Raw genomic sequence first — 19703 nt, forward strand, 5'->3', positions numbered from 1 at the left:
GGATTACCTGTGCTTTGGGAGCTCAGAATCGATATATTCTGGGAAAAAAACACACTATATCTTGATTTTTCTCATCAAGAAGGTTGAATGCAGTGCCAGCAAATGGGTATTATGTCTAAAGTTCTGCACACTTTAAATTGCAATGTTGGTATAAATGGTATATAGCAATAGATTTTCTGGGCAGATCTGGTGGGCAAACCCTATAGATGACATTATATGGGTAACAGCATTACAAAATGAACATAAATTATTGTATTCACTGAAGAAATCCAATTAAAAACCATTGTGCAATAACAATCAGATGTAATACCTCAAATTATCTACTGCTTAGAGAAAAGTTGCAATTTCGGTACCATATTATACATAAGTCTTACTCTGTGTATTAACAGAAACTTTCTGTAATCTAAAAGGAAAACACATAATACTTGGATTAGTTGTGGGTGCGGTGGTAGCAGAGTCTCTGATTAAGTGTTCTTTTTTTCTGTTAGATGATCAGCTTCCTAAGGGACCTACAACTTATTTGTAAAAATTATTTCTAACTGAAACTTTATATGTAACCTATTAGCCTAGGAGCATGTGTAATAATTTATGCTTGCATAAAAAAAAAGAAAAAAGTAGAATATTTCTACTTTATGTTAATCTTTGCCTTCAATTAAATCCCATACAACATCAATTTACAAAGAGCTTTGTCTAATAGCTTTTGGCAGTTTTGTTGCACTGGGATTTTTTTTTTGAAGGGTGGAGAGTGGAGGCAGAAGATAATGTTTAACTGAGGAAATTCATAGTGATTTTTTTAATGATACTTCTCTGCAATTTGTAAATGCGTGGTTTCCTGATAGAGTGTGTAATTACATTCTAACAGGTAATCAAGTAGCTCTTGTTAATGATGTATAAACCAAATATATGTTTTATATATATTATATATGCTTTGTATATAGTTTATATACATACTGTATACAGTTGAACTACTGAACTTACTGAAAGATTTCTGCATGTGTATATAAAAGTATGTGTACACAACATGTAACATAAATATGTACACACTTAAGCCAAAGTATGGAAAAACTACTAGCAAAATGATATGTGTTTTTTAAACAGAATTTGGTACAAATTGGCTTGAAACAATTGCATAGAAATTAGATTCAGACACACAGTGCTCATCTGAGGATATAAATGTACAAGCATTCATTTTGTAAATGCTTGAGCTTTGTGTTTCCATATCATTATTATTCTCATAGGAAGAGTATTCATAAACTACATAGACAGTCCTGACTCATCCAGTATGCTGTATTTTTTGTTAAGCAGTAGACTAAATATAGTCTGTTTAGCCCTCAATCAATTCTCTTTGGCTACTACATTGAAAATTATTTTTCAGCATTTTTTGTCATTTATCCCTTTATCCTTTTATATAGTGTTGTACACTGAATGCAAAAAAACTTCTAACATTTCTACACATTTGTAATTATATGAATTAATGACCAAAGTTATGGTGTGGGGTTCTTTTGTAATATATAGTGGCTTATGTAATCACTAGGGTACAATGTGGAGGAGCACTTCAGTTTGAAAGTAACTTAACTACTAACTCTGAAAGGGCTGACAGTCTTTGATTTGTTTTCTGTTGGCAAAGGTGTGTTTTGAAGCACCCTGATATCTGTTGGAGGGGGCAGCACAGTGGGGCGCAAGCTATGAAGGAGATTTCTGGAGTGCATTGATGAGAACTTCCTGACATTGGTGATGGAGAAACCAATGGGGGAAGATGCACTGCTAGAGCTGGTACTTGAAAACCAGGAAGGACTGGTTGGGGATGTGGAGGTTGGGAGCAGCCTTGCTGCAGTGAGGTGGTGGAGTTCAGGATCCTAAAGAGCAGTAGCAAGGGAAATCATGCCTGATGAACCTGATAGGTTTATATGATGAGGTGACTGACTTGGTGGATGAAGGGAGAGCTGTGGATGTTGCTGGTTTCAGCACTGTCTCCTATCACATCATAATTAACAAACTGATGGAGTGTGGACATATGTAATTGGGCAGTGAAGTGGGAATGAAAGCTGGCTAAACTGCTGGGCTGAAAGGGTTATGATCAGTGGCAAAATCCGGTCCCTAGCAGTGTCCTTCAGGGGTCGATGCTGGGCCTAATATTGCTTAATATCCTCATTACTGACCTGGATAATGGGACAGAGTGCACTCTCAGCAAGCTTTGTAGATGACCCAAAATGGGATGATAAACTAACCAGATGGTTGTGCAGCCTTCCAGAGGAGTCTTGATGAGCTGGAGAAATGGGCAGAGGGGAATGTATGAAGTTCAACAACAAGAAACATGGAGTCCTGTGCTTGAGAAGGAATAACCTGGTGCCCAAGTACAGGCTGGGGGTGGACAGGCTGGAAAGTAGTTTGGACAAGAAGGTATGAGAGGGGCACAGGAAGGTAGGGGTGGTCCTGGTGGACCCCAAGTTACCATGAGCAACCAATGCACCCATGTGGCAAAGAGGGGTATTATCATCCTTGGAGATGCTCACAATTTAACTGGCCATTGTCCTGGGCAGCCTGCCTTGTGCGCCAGCTCCCTGAGCCAGAGATTGGACTAGTCAACCTCCAGAGACTCCTCCTAACTTCAGCCATTCTGTGAAGATCCTTAAGTCTACAGGCTACCAGCTCTATTTTGGTGATAAGCAGTTTCCTAAATGCTTTCTGATAACTAAAGCGTGTGTTGCTGTGCTTTCTGTGTCAAAGATTGGAATAAGAATTTTTCTTTTTTGGAAGTTTCTTCTGAGAACAGATACATTCACATCTTTAAGAATTCAGATGCAGTAATAATGGTATCCATGGAAGTACTTTAAATACAATGATGCTTTGTGCTCTATTTGATTACAAGTTCTATCTTACTGCATCAAGTGTCAACATAGATTTCAAGTACTTGAAGGAAGAATCTGTTATGAATTATTAACATATGTAAAAATTGAATATGTCAGTATAATTACATAATTGCTGTATTATATTATTCTTTTTGTCTTTGAATATTTCAAAATAATGCAATCAATAACATTAATTATAAATGTTGTTTTTGCTGTTATTTGTATTGCAACTGTGCTTAATAATCTGTGTCATGCATTGCATTACTTTGTTTTTATGAAAATTTTTTTCTAACCAGGGGTAAACCATATATTGCTGCTTTGTCTCAGTTAAATTTTCTCTGTTGCATTTACTGGGAAGGGGAGAGCACTTCTTTTTTGTTTTGTTTAACAGAGGGAGAGATTAGTGATTCTGTGTTTGTTTAGCTCTGTGACATAGCAAAACTCCATGCATGGATCATTGAGGAGCAAGATGCAAAATCACTGGGAGATGAGGTATCAAACATGTGAATTTAGAGAGTAAATGGTTGATACATCTGTGTAAGTACAGAGTAGTGACATTTCAACTGCTGAAGCTACTAAGCTGCTCGGTATATTGTCCAAATGTTTTTGAAGGGGTAAGTCATCCTGTACACACGAGAACGGAGCTCATGCATAGTGTCATAGTGTTCTGTATTTCTATCTGTGGTCTGTCACAAAGAAATAAGGGATGATAGTCACAAAATGCAGGGGTGGTGTCTGAAAGGGATAATAAGAGCTGTATGTTTTTGAGGCTCTGTGGAATGAGGAGAGATTTGAAGAGGAAATTCTCACCTGTTATTTCCAGCTTTACATTATTTTTAATGTTTTAACATGTAGGCATTAGATGGAGGAGGAACAGAAAGATTCTCGGTGTCAAAACAGACACCTGTAAGGCCTGTATGCTCCAAAAAGCTATGGTATATAATTAGTACTCGTCATTGTGAGGAACAGTAATTAGTTACTGTGCATAGAAGCACAAAGGAAAAGTATATGATATACTTTTGATATTTTAGAGCGAGAAAAGCTTCTAGCACAATCTAAACTTTCCCTTGTTTGATGATAATAATGGTAGCCTGGAAGGTATTTATACTTTTATTTTAGAGATCAGTGAGACAAAAGGATTAATAGCAAATATTTCCTAGGTGTTTCACTAACATCACATCTTTGTTCAGTTTGTTTTCACTAAATTCCAGAAAGCATCAACAGTAGTTGTCAGTTAACTCTAGTAAATTTTCAAACAGAGTTTTGTTTTTCTAATTGAGAATAATAGGTAGATATATTTATCTTCTCTGATATGTTCTGTCTGTCAAGTGTGGAGATCTTTATCCATGCATATAAATATTGCATGCATAAATGAACATTTTTAGTAGGTGTTCAGTAATAAGCATTTTGATTGTAAATTGAAATAACATACAATTCTTCCCAAAGTAATTTTAAATGGCCTTTTAAAAAATAAACTGAGTGATGGTCTTACTAATTAGTCACCAATAAAAACAAATGAGCAACTATCTGCCTGTTAGTATTCTCCACAGTAATTTGTCTCCTATGAAATATTGCATCTGAACCAAATACGAATTCCCAGGCACTGGAAAATACCTCTTTTAGAAATATCTTTTGTTACAATCTCCTGTTTGTAAATACTGCCTGAGCCATACTTTTTGAAGATAGATGGTTTGAGTTGTGTATGGACACATGAGAATTTTGGAACCTTAGATGTGGTATTGTATATGATAATGTAAAACTTCTGTTCCCTGTGGGTACTTTGTTCAGGTTACGTTTAAGATGGAGCAGCTATAGTGAATGAAATCAAAGGTCTAGTAAATCTATTACCTTTGGAGTTGATCAGAAGTGGCAGTCTTCAGGAGAATTGATAGAGCATTGCCACAGGAAAATCCAGAGGTAAGTCGCTAGGACACAACCATGCCACTTAGTGACAGAGAATCCAATATCTTCTTACTAAATGGGATGAGCAAATCAGATTGATAGTAATTTTTATTCTAGCACACTTCTCTTTTCCCCAAAAAAGGCTTCTGGTTCAGTTATAACCAGCACCATGGACTCAGGGGAAGAGGATATTTACTTGACCTCGGTAAGGTGTCCAAGTCCTGTCTGGTAGCCTGACTTGATGCTGCACCCAGACATTCCCCCTGCCCTGCTGAAATTAGGTGTTTTCACGCTTTGTGGCTTTCTAACTCAAATGGTTAACAAAAGGTGCCAATGGTGTCATTGGTCATTTGACGTCGACTTTGCACTCCCTTAACTTTGGTTTATCATCCATCACCTTCAGGCTTCTGCCCAAAGTATGTCATAAGGTTGTAACCTTGCAAAGAGTTCATCTTCACTGCTTTGTTTCTTTTCATTGCTTACCTTGCATACCAAAAGCAGAGCACCCAACATGTCCCAATTTTACTAGAATTACCTCCGTACTTTGATGTATACATGGGACCCTCTGAAAACATTGATGAGCAAAGTTAAAATATTGTGTGATATTCTGTCATGTTAGCTGACATAGCAACGCATAATATTGCTAGCTCTGTATTAGGTATACTGAACTCTGACTTCTGCAGCTACTGGAGGATGAAAACCCCTTAAGTTTAAAGATAAATTAAACCTCCCCATAACAGTTATCTGTGCTTTGTGTATTTTCCCAGAGCATACCAGAATCATCTACTAAGATAGAGCTATGATGGTGTATTGTCAAGGTCTCACTTAACTGAACAATACTTATGGGTAGCTATATAATGGTACTTTCCTTAGCATGTTCCTTCCAACTTCCAGAAAGCTGTTGAAGGGCTTTGAACTGTATTTTGAACTTAGCAAAGTTTCAACACTTAAGTGAGGATGTAATTCCTGTTCATAATTACTGAAACACTGAGTGTTACTGAAATCTCATGAATTGTTCTCATTTCTAAAAAAGATGATGGGTTTGGGTTTTGCATTTCATGTGGAACCCTAATTTGGAGATATGCTGTGCATGTACAAATGTACAGTGCTCCTAGAAACAAATACAGGTATCTAGTCTATTTTATCCTATATATTTGTGTGGGACCTTGTTGGGTTTTTTATCATGTCAGAATTATGTAATTAATACAAAATAAGCAAGGATTTATTAAGTTGAAGGCTGCCTTTAAAACAATTCAATTTCATAAAAATAAGCAACCCCTCTCGCACGGTCAGAGTACTAAAGATTTGTACCTGGAGTACTGCATCTAGCTCTGGAATCTTCAGTTCAGGAAAGACATGGACCTGTTGGATAGGGTCCAGAGGAGGGCCATGAAAATGATCAGAGGGATGGAACACCTCTCCTATGAAGAAAGGCTGGAGAGTTGGGATTGTTCTGCCTGGAGAAGAGAAGGCTCTGGGGAGACCTTATCATGGCCTTTCGATACTTAAAGGGGGCCTATAAGAAAGATGAGGACAAACTTTTTAGCAGGGCCTGTTGTGATAGAAAAAGGGGGAATGGTTTTAAACTAAAAGAGGGTAGATTTAGACTAGATGTAAGGAAGAAATTTTTGACGATGAGGGTGGTGAAGCACTGGAACAGGTTGCCCAGAGAGGTGGTAGATGCCCCATCCCTGGAAACATTCAAAGTCAGGTTGGACAGGGCTCTGAGCAACCTGATCTAGTTGAAGATGTCCCTGCTCATTGTAGGGGAGGTTGGACTAGATGATCTTTAAAGGTGCCTTCCAATCCAAACTATTCTATGATTCTATGATCCTAAATCTGTTTGAATTCCACTTGAGAACAGAAGTGAGCCCTCTGAATGATTTCACAGAACAAGAAGATAATGGTAGCCTGAAACTCTTTAATCAAAGTGACTGTTGGGAAGATTAGAGTACTTGGATGCATTTCTCAATTTCTTGCAAATCTTTGTTCTAAAGAAAGGCTGGTTTTTCTGCATTTCTGGTTTGTGTTTTATCAGAACCACCAAGCATTTTGAGTATGAAACTGAAAATAGATCCTGTGGATGGGTGAGGTTTTTTTGTAATCAGTTCCATCCTGGACATTTTAAGCTGTTTTTTTTAACATACTCTTCTTGTACTGAGGCTGACTGCTTTTAATATATAAAGTACATTAAAATCCAAAGCACTGGTGTGGAAAGGTTTTTTCAATGAAGCATGTTTCTCTATTTTCCTGAGTATTAATGTACTTCACTGTATCTCATCAGAACTTATCAATGAGATAAAGGCTAAAGAGAATCTCCATCCTTTATTGAATGCACAGGGAAACATAGTGACAAAGGACAAGGAAAAAAATGAGCTACTTAATGCCTTCTTTGCCTTAGTCTTTAGTAGTAGAGTTATTCTCGGGGTACCTGGCCCACTGAGCTGGAAGACAGAGACAGGGAGCAGAACAAAGAACTTCCCATAATAGAAAGGGAAACGGTTAGCGACCTGCTACACCACTTAGAAACACACAAGTCTATGGGGCTGGATGGGATCTAGCCAAGGGTACTGAGGGAGCTGGCGGAAGTGCTCACCAAGCCACTTTCAATCATTTATTAGCAGTCCTGGCTAACCGGGGAGGTCCCGGTTGACTGGAGGTTAGGAAATGTGACGCCCATTTACAGGAAAGGCCAGAAGGAGGATCTGGGGAACTACAGACCTGTCAATTTGACCTCAGTGCCAGGGAAGGTTATGAAGCAGATCGTCTTGAGTGCCATCACGTGGCATGTACAGGACAACCAGATGATCAGGCCCAGGGATGCACCTTAATGGATAAGGGAAAGGTTGTGGATGTTTACCTAGACTTTAGTAAAGCCCTTGACACTGTTTCCCACAGCATTCTCCTGGAGAAACTGGCTGCTCATGGCTTGGACGGGCATATTCTTTGCTGGGTGAAAAACTGGCTGGATGGCTGGGTCCAAAGAGTTGAGGTGAATGGAGTTAAATCCAGTTGGTGGCCCGTCACAAGTGGTGTTCCCCAGGGCTCGGTATTGGGGCCAGTTCTGTTTAATATCTTTATCAATGATCTGAATGAGGGGATCAAGTGCACCCTCAGCAAGTTTGCAGATGATACCAAGTTGGGTGGGAGTGTTGATCTGCTCGAGGGAAGGAAGGGTCTACAGAGGGATCTGGACAGGCTGGATCGATGGGCTGAGGTCAATTGTATGAGTTTTAACAAGGCCAAGTGCCGGGTCCTGCACTTCGGTCACAACAATCCCATGCAACACTACAGGCTAGGGGAAGAGTGGCTGGAAAGCTGCCCGGCAGAAATGGACCTGGGGATGTTGGTCAATAGCCGGCTGAATATGAGCCAGCAGTGTGCCCAGGTGGCCAAGACGGCCAACGGTATCCTGGCTTGTGTCAGAAAAAGTGTGGCCAGCAGGACTAGGGAAGTGATTCTCCCCCTGCACTCAGCACTGGTGAAGCTGCACCTTGAATACTGTGTTCAGTTTTAGGCCCCTCACTTCAAGAAAGACATTGAGGTGCTGGAGCGCATCCAAAGAAGGGCAACGAAGCTGATGAAGGGTTGAGAAAACAAGCCTTATGAGGAGCGGCTGAGGGAACTGAGGTTGTTTAGTCCGGAGAAAAGGAGGCTCAGGGGAGACCTGATCGCTCTCTACAACTACCTGAAAGGAGTCTGTAGCGAGGTGGATGTCAGTCTTTTCTCCCAAGTAGCAAATAATAGGATGAGAGGAAATGTGCTAGGGGAGGTTTAGATTGGACATTAGGAAAAATGTCTTCACCGAAAGGGCTATCAAGCATTGGAACAGGCTGCCCAGGGAAGTGGTTGAGTCACCATCCCTGGAGGTATTTAAAAGACATGTAGATGTGGTGCTTAGGGATGTGGTCTAGTGGTGGACTTGGCAGTGCTAGGTTAATGGTTGGACTCAGTGATCTTAAAGGTCTTTTCTAACCTAAACGATTCTATGATTCCATGACTTGAAGTTTAATGTTTCAGAATCACAGCTTTTCCTCTGAGGGTATGATCCTGGAAACACTCAAGCATGTGAGTTACCTTATGATAAAACAGTTTCAGATTTGGTATCTTGGATTGTATATTCTGTCCTGTCCTAGCAAAAGTTTTTTCTTACACATTCAAAGGCTGATTGACCTTTAGCAGACCTTCACTATAATCTTTATGCTTGGAGTTGAGGTAATTATTTGTGAAAACAGTGAATAAAGCAAATTGAGTGCATTCCAAATCCGAACACTTCCTTCTCAAAAATCTTTATAACAACAGCAAAAGTAAGTGCTTCTGAAACTAATAGCTTGTCACTTCGTAACTGTAATCCTCATTTATGTGGTTGCTTTATGTAAGATCTTAGTCTTGTTTTCATATTTTGTGTTCTGTTAAGCATCCCATCTGTGGGCCTTGGGCTTGCAACAGGAGCTATGACAGAATTTTGAAGTTCCATGTCATAATGAGATACGTATGTGATATTGGCCTTGTCCTTGGTTTTGGGCAGAAGTGCACGGTTGGGGAAAGTTTTCTCATCACTTCTAATAGGCCCTGTGCTCATGGAGCAGATACTGCAGAATGAACCTTAACCAGCATTTACATATCAATGTCTCTCAAGCTGTCAATAATATTATTTATCGCTGTTTGCTGATGGTCACTGCATTTTAGCATTCTCAAAGCAAGCATTGCATTTAGGCCATTTAGAGACACGGGCTAGATTGAATAAAGAATCTGTAGAAATGAGCATTCTTTACAGCATTGCTGGCAAAAGTATATGGGAAATCATGCTAATTTTCCATTAAGTAGACAGCTTTATCTTTATTTTATTAAAGAGCTTCCTGTAATTGAGTTAACTCTGTAATTCACATTTCTCAGTCTCAGGATCTACTGTGATAAAAAATAATATTCAGGAAACCACTAATAATGTAGTTGAAAATTAACTTCTATTTATGAAATATCCTCTGGCAGATCATGGATTCCATAAAGCTATTTGTTACTCGAATCTATTTGAGTATTTTTGTTGTTGTTGTTGTCTAATTGGTATCTGTTTGTACCTGTTCAGTTCTGCATTAGTTTGGGTGCATGTTCACTATGCTCATTGCCATGTCCATGGTTGGATTTTAGTCACTACAATCATGACCAAAAAGTACAAACAAGTGTTTGTACTCTGAAGTGGTTCTTAGCAGAGATAATATGCTATTATTGTGGCTATTTTTCCTGGGGTCTGAGTTAGCTTACTCAGAACTGCCTTGGTTTCTCTTTACTGTACCACTTTGACAAATCCTCAAAATCAAAGTGATTTTTGAAGTATGAAACTGGTTGTACTCGTTTTGGCTGGAACATAGTCAGTTTTCTCCATAGCACCTTTTATGGTGCTATGTCTTGGATTTGTGGTGAAGAGAGTGTTGATAACACAGGGATGTTTTCATTACTGCTGAGCAGTGCTTACACAGAGTGAAGGCCTTTTCTGCTTCTACACCACCCCACCAGCGAGCAGGCTGGGGGTGCACAAGAAGTTGGGAGGGGACACAGCTGGGACAGCTGACCCCAATTGACCAAAGGGATATCCCATACTGTATGTCATCATGCTCAGCAATAAAAGCTGGGTTAAGGTTATGTGGTGTCTGTCTTCCCAAGTAGCCATTACGCGTGATGGAATCCTGCTTTCCTGGAGGTGGCTGAACACCTGCCTACTGATAGGAAGTAGCGAATGAATTCTTTTGGCTTAGCTTGCATGTGCAGCTTTTGCTTTACCTATTAAACTGTCTTTATCTCAACCCATGAGTCTTTTTACTTTTATCCTTCTGATTCTCTTCCCCATCCCAGCAGAGGGGAGTGAGCGAGTGGCTGTGTGGTACTTAGCTGCCTACCAGGATTAAACCACAACACTGGTGATTTCTTTTTCTTTTAAAGTATATGTAATACTTGAAAATATTCTCTGGAGCACGCATATATTCCAAGGTGTTGAACACTTAGCTTTGCATTAGGCTGAGTTATCTGACAGATGGCCAAGTTGTGCAATGGCACAGCTATTTAAAATTTTCCTGCTCATCAGTTCAATGTTGCCCTTTTGAAAGACAAGTTACCACTCCCACTGTTCAACCAGTAGAGCCACTTCTCTGTGTGCTCTCTAATTTCCTTCAGGCAGGTTAGCTTAAATGGCTTAAACCAATGATTTAAGTTAAACCAAAGCATTAAACCAAAGTATTTATCAGAAGTAGGATAGAGAACTCCCATGTGATTTCCTCTGTCATCAATGGAAGCATGTAGGTAGTGAGTGTGGTGGGGGAGGAAAGCATTTAATATCTGTTGCTGTGGTAAGAAGAGTTGTACTGGAGTTTCATGCTTCTTACCTAGCTTTCCTGTAAGCAATATACAGCTTCTCATCCTTGCAGTCTTTGAACTCCTTGCATGTAAAATCAATGATAGTATTTGACAATAATTTAATTCTTTATTCCCACAAACGGGATGGTGTCATGCCATTACGGTACAGAGGAATCTACTAATCTCTAAATCTTGTCTTAGTCCATATAGCCTTGGTCTGTTTTTATGACAGGATGTTAGTGGTTGAAGAAGTGACCAAGAAGGTTACTTTAAACATTTTTTTTTTTTTTTGTCCTGTGGGGCAGGGAGGAATTACTACAAGCATAGTTATTTTATACTGAATGACTGTATCTAACATGGAAATTTATTTACCTTTTTATGATAAAACTAGTTATCCTGCAAATCACAAACATGCATGTCTGTCTGCATATGTGTGCTAATAATAAAGTTGATGTGAAGTTATCACAGCCACAGCTTTACCTTTCTATCAGGATACACATCCTGTTTTATCAGAAGATTTGCCTATATTAGAAAATGTGGTTGTGGTAGGGGGTTGTTAATATCAGTTTATATTGCAAAGGATAATTGAACAGAAAAAAGGATTAAACATCTTCAGTTGTGACTATATATGTAAACTAGAGAGATTATCTCCCTCACCCTATCTACCCAACTTGCTCTGAAATGGTTCCTATACTGTCTCTCCTGTGCTGTGCTATTCTTGTAGTTTAGGTAGGAAAGTCAGGAGGGAATGAGTAAGCATGTGGAGTAAAGAAAACATAACAATGCAGATACCTTAACCACATTTTACCTGTACCTTCACAACATGTTTCAGGTCCAATAATGGAAAATTTCCTATAATTCAAGAGGTTGTTAGTAATCTGTTTTATTCACTTCAATTATTCCTCATTACACTTATCAGGAGTTTTCTGTTATAACCCTTTAAGAGGTAGCTGTCAAAAGTTAAGACACTGTCCCGATCCAATATGCGGGGAGGTTTCAATGTGATCCCAAGAGCGAGATCAAGACACAAATGAGGTCAAATGCCGTATGTCTTAAACAACTTTTATTATCAAAAGTAAAAGTTAGTAGTGATACTGTATGTCCTAAACAAATTCTATTATCAAAAGTAAAAGTTAGTAGTGATAGGATAGATTAGAATAAAGATAGAAATCAAGCAAGCATTCAGGATAGATTTGCAGGAATAGTCACCACCATGGATCCGTGACGTCTCAGAGTCCAAGTCTTTGCGTGCTTCGGTAGTGAGCGGTCGCTCCGGGGTCCGCAGTGGGTGATCTCTCTGGGGTCGGCGGTGGTCGATCGCACCGGGGGTCGTCTTGTCAGTCCCCTTTATCCCTGTTCGGGGGCTGCAGTTTCCATGGCAACGGTACGTTGCCACATTCCTAGACAACACGGAGTCTTGCTCAGAGCGCATCCCCTGCAAACTGGAGGCCTCAGTGGCCTTGCAGCTGCTCTTGTCTTTGAGGCAGATGTTTTATAGTTCTTAGGTAAGCAAATGTTTTATTGTTCAGTTTCTCCCACTTTGCAGCGGCTCTTCTTAGATAAGCAATCCTTGAGACAAATGCCAGGACTCATTGACAAATGTTTCAGTTCCTTACAGACACCCAGATTCAGGAAAACTGTGGTCCTTTTACCAGTCAGGAAGGAGATGGGCAGTTCAGGGGAAACCTGTTTGCCTCTACAGTGTCTGTCAATCTCAGTGAATCCCATGACTATTAAAATTGCCCATCATATCTTTGTTCTTGTGATACAAAACAAGTCCAGGAAAGAGTTAAAAATAAGTGTTTCTTTTATTTTTTTTCCTGAATAATTTTCTCATCTAGATGTAGCTGGAATTGGTATAACTACTTTTGCTGCTTCATTTAATCTCCTCAAAAGGTTCTTGAATATAAAGACTCTAAGACTCATCGAAGCAGGTGTGGTTCTGCTAATGGCATTTTTACGGGGAGGGTTCTTTGAATATACAGAAGGTGGTTTTCCACCTGATCTGTAATTCCTTTGGCATTGCTGCAAAGACACTTTTGCTATCAGTAACCATCTTCATGAGCTATTGTGGACTCTTGGGACTGACTTAGTATGCATTCACCAGCCAGACAAGGTTTATTTGCTACAGATAATTCTTATGTTTCTTGGAAAAAAATCATAATAAAGTGAAAAATGTATCAAACAACTAAATCTCTTACCTGTCATTGCATACATTGCTTTGGCTTCATTTATAAGATTTCCTAACACTGGAGGAGAGAGGAAAACACATATGGTTATAAACAATTTCTGTGTAGTGGTCCTGCCTCAAGAATCTTAATTTACCTCCCTTTTCTCAGTGAGTTGCACTTACTGCTTTCTGAGAACAAATGATGATGTCTTATTCCCTTTATGAGGGGAAAACCAATTCTGTATTCTGTTCTCTGAACAGTGTGGTAAAGGACCTCTCCCATGGTTTTGGTCAGTATCAGAAACCCTGATCATCGCCTTCTTCCTTGCATGACTTAGCCTTTCCATAGACACATTTGTGTCTTCTGAATTGTTTACTGCTCATCAGTTACATTTATCTTGTATTTGATGCTATCAAACCACACTATAGTACTTTGTGTAACACAGATCAGGTTTATGAAGATGCATATGGGTGGTAGAAGTTGAAATTAACTTTATTCTTTGTTTCTGCAAGACATTTGGGATTTTTAGATTGTGTTGAATTTTCAGGTGCCTCCAAAAGAAACAGAAAGATAAAGTTATTTAGAAATTGAAGAAAAGAGGAGAAAATATAAGAAAAAAACAATATAGAACTGCTGTATTTTTAATTATATGCAACAATTTATGCTTTGGATATAATTGTCACATATCACCTTAATTTGGAATAACAATAAAAAGTAATGCAAAAAATGTTCTGTCTTGTATTTCTCAAGGGTTAGTGTGGATATAAACATTTCCTGCAGAAAGGGGGTAATTTAAAAATGTTGACAGCTAGACGTAATATTGTGGAAAGTAGAAATGCAGTGGAATGAGGAATGGTGTTGCTACACAAAAGTTGTATTTACTGTTTAAACTATTAGTCCTTTAACATGCCACTGAAAGGTCAGTCTTCAAGAGCAAAGGAGAAACTATTGGAATGAAGGCTAGGAAATAAATTGCAAAGGATGTACTGCAAGTGCATTCCATCTCTATCTTGTTCATAAAGTGGTGATAAACTAGCGGCTAGATTTGTTCATTTTGGTTTTTGTTTTGGTGTTCTCTTTTGTTTTGTTTTGTTTTGGTTTGGGGTTTTTTGTTTTGTTTTTGTTTTTGTTTTTTTTTTTAATAATAATAAATAGGAGCTAAGTATTTTCTAAATGTGTAATTTTCTCCAAAACCACTGGTGAATTTTGGGGTTCCTACATGTCCTTATATGCTTTTAGTCAACATCTTCCTATATTTTTCATTTGATTCCATTAGAAAAATACAGTAAGAGTGATTCTTTACTTCTTTTGCCAACAGGGGACAGCATGGGTAACACCTGCTGAGTGGATGTTCCCAGTGCATGCCAGTACCAGAACTGAGAAATTTGATCCTGGACAGGTGCTCAGCATAAAACGGTGTCATTCTGCTTAGGATTTCTGTTGCCAGTATACATTATATAAAGCCCATCCTACATGAATTGTTCTGATCTACTCATATGAAGACCTATTGATTTTTCTTTTATTCATTAAGGTTAGTTATTTTAGAGACTATTAAATGAGTTTGTAATTTTTCCACCAGATTTGTGTGTGCTCTTGATTGACCAAAAAGTACATATAACTTCATGGCTGTTGCTGATGTGGAGCATCCAACTTGTTAGCTTTAAGTAATTTGTATTCATGTCTCCAGAGCTGTGGTAGGGACACCTCTGCATGAAACTTTGAAAACATGTTCCCTCTACTGATTCCCTAAGTGCACCAATGGGCTCTGGGAGTGTTTTTCCCCTCACCCTGCCTCAGGATTTGGCTGCTTGTGCTCAAGGTCAGCTCTGGTATACTGCAGCTGTGTGACACTGGATGTGAAAGATTTGCCAATGTGTGTGAACACCCGATGGAGTGGGGAGTAAGGCAACAAAGCCAGACTTTTGTCAGTGGTTCTATGTGGCATGACAGGAGAGGAGGCAATGGGCATGAAACGAAAGAGAGGAAATTAAATAAGATACCCCTTTTTTACTATGGTGGTGATTGAATAGCTGAACAAGCTGCCCTCAGGGATATTTTCATCCTTGGAGATGCTCACAATCTGACTGGCTGTTGTCCTGGGCATCCTGCCTTGTGTCCCTCTTCTCTAAGCAGGGGATTGGACTAGGCGATCTCCAGAGATGCCTTCCGATTTTCAAATGTTCTGTGGTCTTGGATCTGTGGACACCAGGAAGTTGTCCTATCAATAGAGTACAGTGAAAACACGGCACAATAGATATGTTCAGTCAAAGCAAGTGACAAACACAAAGCGTTTTTTCCCTGTTAGCTTCTATTTAAACAAGAGAGGAGGTACAGTCAAAAAATAACATACACAGAAAATACACGCTTAGTTTGAACTTGCTTGTTTTGTAGTAGTGGCAGGTGCCACTTCTGGCTGGCTGAAGAGACATGCAGCAGATGTTATGACAGGCTTTTTTTTAATTGATGTCCAAAAGATGATTCCATAATACATTCCTGTAGCTGTAATTTTGTGGGTGATGAATTTATTTGCTTTCCATAGGTTCTCTGATGCTTTGTATTATTCCAGAAACTGCTTAGAAAGAGGAATAAGAATTACTCAGAACAAATTTCACTGATGCTGGGCTTACAGTACAAAGAATTTAGCTATTATGCAGTGTTCTGCCAGTAAGGCTTTAAATCATTGAAATACCCTCTAAAATGAACACCAATGTTTCTTCAAGTCAGTCTGGGAAGTAGAGTATAACCCATATGCTCTTCAGTTGGTGTGGCATTCAGAGACTGGTGACATTCACCAAGAAGGATTTTTTTTTCTTTTGGGATCTGATTTTTCATTTTTTGTTCTTTCTTTGATATTGTTACTTTCTCAGCACATTTATAGATTTTTTTTGGCTTGTTATTTTTGCTCAGAGCATTGTGGTATAGATCTAGGCCTAGAACTGACTTATGTAGTCTATGATTTTGGCTTTGTAACGTTCTTCCCTTGGGAGGATGGAAGTCTGTAGGTCTAAAATGCCTATTGCAATGTAACAAATTTCATTATACTGAGTAATTATATAATGTTTTCAGAAATTGCAAAAATGGAGATTTCTTCATTGAAGTTCTTACTCTGGATGTGGAACAAAAGTGCAAGGTCTTAGTTCCTAGTCTTCTTATTGACCTTTTAAGTGTTTGCTAAATTACATGCATGATGAAAATCTGTTTTAACTGCAAGCTAAATATTTTAATTATGTTAAGTAACCTCAACATTATGTTGCTAATACTGATGAACTGATGGCTGGTCTTGGTAAAGGTCTCATCTGAAAAATAGGAGCTCAATTAAGAGATCTGAGAAAACCTTGTTTTCAAATTCTGAAAACCTAAACATTTTAGCTGTATTTAAATGACTTCAGAAAATAGAAAAGCAGAATAATCTTCTGAAGAACAGGGCTAAATCATAACACATCATAATGATACAAGTTTAACACTTTATATCATTCCTCAAGTGGTCGATAGGGCAAGAAATGAGGAATTAATGTCAGTTAAATAATTGAATACCTTTGTTTCAGTCATAGAAACAAAAAGTTTTGATGGAGCAGAAATGTTTTTCAGGTTTTGAGATCTGTCACATTTAATGGCTGAAACTGTTTCACAGGAATCAGATTTTAGATTATAATCTCAGTAACCCTCTTCCAGGTGTTTCTACACCAAAACTCCAGGGCCATGTGAACCGACCTTGGGAAGCATAATTGGAGTCTGGAAGTACCCAGATACATTCAGTGTTGTTGCTCCAGAGCTAAGCAGTCTTCAGTTAATGCACTTGTTGCTTCAGAGTAGAAGGCATCAGGAATCTTTGTATCCCACTGAATGCTTTAGTTAAAATTTCTTTAGCAACATTAGTGTATCAGCTGTCACATTTACCTCACTTACTTGTTTATGGTGAAAAAAAAGTCAAGTTTAACTTAACATAGTTTGATCTTTGTTCCCTAAAGAAATCTTCTGCTATGGTATACTCTTGGGCTAAATATTTTGAACATAAAATTTCCTGAAATGGCTCTCCCTACATATCTGAAACGGCAAAAATAAATCTGAAAGCTGCATCTTGGATCTGACAGAAGAAAAATTACTTAAATTCTGCATGAGGAGGAACTTTTCTATCTGTGAAACAGAGCAAGTCTGCTGACATAAAAGAAAATACACCCTGCACCATATGTTAATCTCCTTTAAGGAATCAAACATAGTTTTGAACCATAAAGAAATGCTGTATGTAGGGGTATAATATATTTTATTTGGATTCTAAGCTTCAAAACTTTATTGTTCAGCAGTCTTCAGGAAGCTTTCTCATTATTGAAAAAGAAGAAAAATCACGAGTGTGAGTATTCACTTTTAAAAAATGTGTACGTGATGATACTAAATTTTGAAAATAGGGTCCTCCTTTACTTGATAAGAAAATTTTCTGCTTTCTAAAAGCAACCACCAGTCCAAATAATTGAGCTGGGACAAAAAAAAAAAAAAAAAAGACAAAACCACCTGCATTGAGAAAAGTAGGATTTGTAAGAATCTATCTGTTGTTGTTAATGCTCTGAGGTCACATGTAATTTATGTGTAAATCATTACCTGAAGACTGCTTAACCTTCATGTAGTTCCAATAGCTAACTGTTTCCTAGAGATTACTGGGGATGGATGTGTCTCTAGAATCTGTTTTCTGACTTCCGTCCTACATCTGAACACTAAATACAGAAACCTTAGTGTATGTCCTGAAAAATAAATGTCATAAGTTTATTTTGGCAAGGATTAGAAGGTTTAGAAAATCTGTTCCAGGAAACAAAATGTTCATCGGCGAAACTTAACGATTTATAAAAGTTTAGCAGTATAAAAGCCGGTCATGGCAGTTACACCTGTTTTACATATATATTCATTGAACTTATTCTTTGTATATATTCTGCCCTAAATAATCAATGCAGGAAGAAGAGTAATTCCATACGTTTTGTTCCCATTGTTTCTAAAGCAGTTTTCTCTTAAAATAGGGGTTACAGGCTTCACCTTGTAATTATGGGTTGCATATTTAAAATCTGGGAAAAAGCTTGAGGCTTCTTTCTTGAAAATGGTAGTGAAAGTATCACATGTTTAATGAATAGAGCAGTCATGTAATGGTTGTTGTCTAAAAAAATCATTAATGTGGATGCAGAGTGCATTGATGTAGATGGAGGGTGCTACAGCAGAACACACTCTTAAGGTTCAGAACAGGGAAAATAAGAAAACTGTTAGAAATCCTTATTGAAATTGTTTACATCATAGGTTTATTTGGATTAGAAAAATCTGGGAAAATAGTAGTTTGGTTTTGGTTGCAAAAGGAACTACTTTTGTATGCAATCCCCAAAAGAACCTAACCTGTATTTCTGAGGAAGCTTTGTGTATTGGAGGAAAAGAATATGACCATGCAAATGCAAGTGCTTGCTCTTGAAAACAAGTGCAGGGTAAGTTTGATTGAAAATAAGATACTTAAGCTTCTTCCTAAGAAGCTTTATTTTGAGAATCTAGACATCTTTCACTTCCTCTAACAGCGAGGTCTGCTAGATGTGATGCTATGGATCTGTGCATCTGCTGTAAAGCACAGCTCACAGACTATGACCTGTAGTCTCAGACTATGCCCAAACTTCAAAATGGCTGCTAAACATGTGGTTTAGCCAGTACAAAAACCCCAAGAACATGGCTGTTATCTTTCTCAATATAGTATTTGCATGTTGAGGAACTGGTTTTTACTTTCTAAGTAAAAAGAATTAAAATTAGAATAGTATGATATATTGTGTAATTTTTTGTTCACGTACATATAAATATTTGAAATCTTCAGACAGAAAAAGATTATTTTATTTTTTTCATTTTAAATGTACGTACAATACTGTCTGCTTTCTGCTGTCCTCCTCAGTGTTGATTAATTCTTTGTTCTCAAATGCTGGTTAATACTTTGAGTAATGCATTCTTTTAGCGTATAGTGCACCAGTAACAAGTAAATAAATATATGAATAAAGAACACGTAGGGGATTGTAAACACTAATACTATCTATAATGCTACATGTTGCATACATGTCATTTTCTTAAGCTGAAAATAGAATTATGTTCTGATTTCACCTGAGACTTTTCTGACTAAACTGGTTTGAAACTGTTCATTAAGCTTACCAAGTACCTCATAGAAATATTTTAGAGATTAGTCTATGTGCAGTATGTGAGGCTATGTGTCTCTCTGCAAGTCATGGTTAGTCTTTCATTCAGTGAAATTTTCTAGCAAAATTGGTAACAGACTCAAACCTTCATAAAGTTTCTTTCTTTCATTTCATTGTATTTTAAATATGGTTCAGCATTTTTCCATCAAAGATTGTTCTGTTGTCTTAAATACAACTGATATGACTGAATTATAGAATGTATTCATTCATGTTAATGGACAATTTTACATCTGTCCTCA

This window comes from Calonectris borealis, chromosome 1 (genome assembly GCF_964195595.1).
Source record: "Calonectris borealis chromosome 1, bCalBor7.hap1.2, whole genome shotgun sequence".
Classification (NCBI taxonomy): Eukaryota; Metazoa; Chordata; class Aves; order Procellariiformes; family Procellariidae; genus Calonectris; species Calonectris borealis.